The 4,084-nt window shown below is 38.5% G+C and overlaps 1 protein-coding gene across 1 annotated transcript in view; it reads right to left on the bottom strand.

Moving 5' to 3' along the window:
* Positions 1–2,698, bottom strand: part of LOC103144922 (uncharacterized) — a 27,048-nt gene extending 24,350 nt beyond the window's left edge. Inside the window, exon 1 of the mRNA XM_016676393.1 lies at positions 2,587–2,698. The gene's annotated coding sequence lies outside the window, so the exon portion shown is untranslated. The remainder of the gene's footprint in view (positions 1–2,586) is intronic.
* Between the last annotated feature and the right edge of the window lie 1,386 nt (positions 2,699–4,084).

Genomic DNA, 4,084 nt, shown 5'->3' with positions numbered 1-4,084 from the left:
TAATGAGCGAATATTGGAGCCAGGTGACACCTGTCCTAATGGACTGGACTTTGAGACCACTGGTGCAGAACCTGAACACAGTAACAGTACCACTATGTGACCAGTAGAGGGAGCTCACACACCACCAACTTACTATCCAACTTTATCCTGGGAGGGTTGCTGTGGTAACGATTATAGGTCACTTTTCTAGTGCCCACCGGAAGTAGCTGTATTCCACTGTAATATGTGGATTTAAATTCGTGTGCACCACCTCAGCCAATGCAGGGCAGCTAACCAAAGCGTCCATTCGGTGCATCTTTAAGATCTTTCTTTCCTGCAGGCTACCGTACATGAACATGGCTAGAGTCCTCTGCCATGCAAGATGTGAAGACGAAGTAGAAAAATATGGTAAGAAAAACTTTCTTTTCAAACCATAGAGTGCTGTAGCAGTTTATCCTGTTTGAAATTTAGGTTATTATTTAGGTTATTGTTTTTAGGTTCAAATTAGTTTAAGATGTATAGCTGCATAAAAACCATCCAAGTAGATAAATGTTATGTTGTTGGTTGTTCAATCTTGGATGAAGACTATCTTTAATTTTCAAGGTCTTAGGGTATGAAATTATTTTGTTGTTGTTGGATTGGACACAGTTTACCTCAATCCCATGAAGTAAACACAAGTCAACAATGTTAATAAATATCATGGAGCATAATGATGCCCTCTTCACATTTCTGCCTGACCCCTCATGTATTCATGCCGAGAACCAGCCCTGGGCGAGACCATTAAATCAATTATTTGTTCAGATTGTAGTTCATCATTATAGGCAGTTTGCACATAATCAGTCAGATAGTAGACCAGATATATTAATTGAAATACAACAAACACTTTAATATAATGAGGCCAACAGTACATTTTATTTTATTGGTTCCAGCACATCAAAGGCTTAAGGGGAATGAAATGACAAACAGGATGACTAAGGACCAGTCTGGTAAGAATATTAATGTTGGTTTTAGTATAACAGAAATAAAGAGTATAATTAAACAAAAAATGAAAGAGAAGTGGCAAAAGTTGTGGGTAGAAGAAAGGAAAGGGTGGTGGTTTGATAAAACCCAAAAGAGAACTGGAGAAATGAGAAGAACAAAGAAGCAGGAGAGAAGAGGTAATTATTTCATGACTTAGAACCAGACACACTGGATTGAATATCTCATTATTTTTGATAGGGAAACATCAGACAGGGAAATTTGATCGCAAGGAAGATGAGACAATAGAACACGTTATTTTGCATTGTAGGAATTACTGGATTCAGAAAAACAAAAAATATTCTCGTCCATAATCTGATGGTTAGAGGTCGCCGTCCACACCGCCCCCTGACCATGGGCCCAGTGTCTTAACAACATGGAGACACCGAGAATATAAATATAAAGAAGATAAAAATAAATTAAAATAAAAAAACTCAAAGGGCACTTGGGTCACGAAGGATAAAAGAAGCAGGGGCTCAAACCCCATGCCCGCTGCCCGCCTCCCGTCTCTCTGCTGCTTGAAGCAAACCCAGAAATAATCTATAACTCTTCTGGAAAAAGAACGGAAATGTGGAGGGAGACGGAGGTAAATATGGATTTAAACTTGGTGGACAAAACTCTAGGAATCTTAAGCAGCAGCTGAAGACTCACTGTGCTGATATTTTTTCAAAGGTATGTTATGCATAAAATCTTACCCAACAATTGGCTTTTGATGAATTTCATCCTAAACTATAAAAATCCACATAACTCCTGGCGCACACGGCGTTAACGTCAAGCTAAAGTTCGCTTGGTTGCACTATAACGTCAGTTCAGGCTGATGTGCTTGTATAGAACATGCAGTGATTTATCGCTTCTCTATGAGTGACACCCTTGCAAAAATGTGCAGTCGTTCTTCATTTGGCAATTAAAAGTTGCTGAAACACGGGAAATATTTAGGGCAGTGTGGAAGGACTGCCAAAGATCGTTGTTCCCTAGAGACTGGAACATTTTGATTCAGTTTCCTGTCCTGGTTTTTGTAGCACAGGAAAAGGGTGAATTTGAATATCATTAATACAGCAGCATTAGTCAATTTTACTTTTTATAGGTTAACTGTAAACAAAATTATGAGAATGCAATTTGTTAGGGACAATTTATATAATTTTAAGGCAGAACAAGCCAGCTTTATTAAAATATGTTATTCAAAGCAAGGTCAGAAAAATAAAGATGTTTGAAAAAGTGTTTTTTTTTTCTTTCTTTTTTGTATTTCATAATCGGGCAAGAACGTTATGCCATAACTGGTTAAAAATATCATTATTAATAATACTAATACTTAATACTTCAAGTTAATTGATTTGAAAGTATTTATATTTTACATTACATTTTTTCAACTAAATGTTATTAATCAACTAAGACTGAAACAATTCTGATGAGATTATGACTAAACCTAATTAAAAAGTTGCTGTCAAAGGTAACACGGCTAACCTAGACCTCTACTGATATGACATTGTTGACATAATAACATTGACATAATAAGTTTAGATAATTTAGTTAGCCTAATGCAGCATGTCTGTGTTAGTTTCAGACTAAGAAAACAGGTTTCAAAAAGCTTACTGTGTCAGCCGCCTTGCAGGGAGAGCAGAGCTGGGATTTGGTCCAATGAGGTTTTCCAGAGGCGATTTGATCAGCAGCTCCTTTGAGTTGTGCAGCCTGAGGTTGAGCTTCAAATCCACCAGGCATTTTATAGGAAGCTGGATCGCCTGATCTCTCCCTCCCTCTCCGTCATTCGTCCATTTGAATGACATGATAAACACCAATATTTACAAAGCTGTGTAAAGGTTAAGCTTATTTAGAGAAAGTATTCAGGTGGTCCATATGATTAAACGAACAAGATCTAACAGAGTAAAAGTTTGAGAAGCGGAGAGGGGTTTTTTTATTTCCTGTCCTTAATCCTAACTTTCTTCTGCTTTCATGGTTCTCAGTATCTAAAGTTTCTTTCAGTTTCCACTTTTACTGCATGTTGTATTTTGTTGTTGGTTTTAAATTTGTCAGATTAACAGAATATTTTTGATTTTAATGCATTCATTTTTGTGAGACAAAGTAATAAAAACTGCTTTCTACATTTTAGTTTTGCTACCTAATATTACTCTCTGACATGTAAATAATCATGTGACCTGGCTGACTTATAAAATCCATAATGTCAGGAGGACAGTAATCTCCACAATCCCTGGACCCCGGTAAACCCATGCATTCGGTAAGCATGGGTTTACCGGGGCACCAGCCCAGGGCCCTGGCGCTTTGAGGGGCCCGAAAGATGCTTTGCATTTTTGTGAATGAATAAGGTCAGAATACCGTAATTTTATCAGTGGCTAAGAGGATTTTGGGTGTTGTTGAACAAAGGTCTGATTTGTTCTGGCAAACATCCATCATGAATGCTGGGTTATTATTGGTCCAAGTTTGACCCGTCTTACGCTTTGGGGAGCATCAGAATGTAATTTCTCATGACAGCAGAGCGCAGGGACGAAAGAAAAAGAAGAGCGACAGAGAGGTGATAAAGAAAACATCTGAGCTAACAGGCTTTCTTTAACCTCATATTGGACATGGAACAGAACCATCGTCCCTCTCCGCTTCTCAAAACTTTAGCCTTGCTAAAAGCGGCTCTGCGGTCCCACCAGAACCTGGATCTGTGTCTGATCGGGAGATCTTCTTGGAAAGATGGCCACGGATAACCAGACAGTACTGATCCTGCACTTTGGGTAAAAACCGATGATGAGCTTGTGTGGGTTTACTGGGCTGAACAAGAAGAAGGGAGCTGTCAAAGTACGGATGTTAATTTTACAGTATCGGAACAGGTTTACAAAAATCAGAAATAACTCTTCTCCAGATCGCTCTTTGAAAGCCAAGTTGTGAGTACATCCAAACCCAGTGGCTGATTTATCCTCCATCCACCACAGCTGTGTTTTGCTTTTCATTTTTAATGATACTAAATGTCCATGATGCTTTGAAACGGGTTTTCTGACTGGAAAAAAGCAACAGAACGATTAAAAAACAAGAAAAGTGACTGCTCTGCTCACTCACTGTGAAGTTAAAAAGCAGAACTAGCTTTAGCCTC

This window comes from Poecilia formosa, unplaced genomic scaffold (assembly GCF_000485575.1).
Source record: "Poecilia formosa unplaced genomic scaffold, Poecilia_formosa-5.1.2 Scaffold134, whole genome shotgun sequence".
In the NCBI taxonomy this organism is placed as follows: domain Eukaryota; kingdom Metazoa; phylum Chordata; class Actinopteri; order Cyprinodontiformes; family Poeciliidae; genus Poecilia; species Poecilia formosa.
Note: the sequence above shows the minus strand (reverse complement) of the source record. Positions and strands in the feature narration are given on the sequence as shown.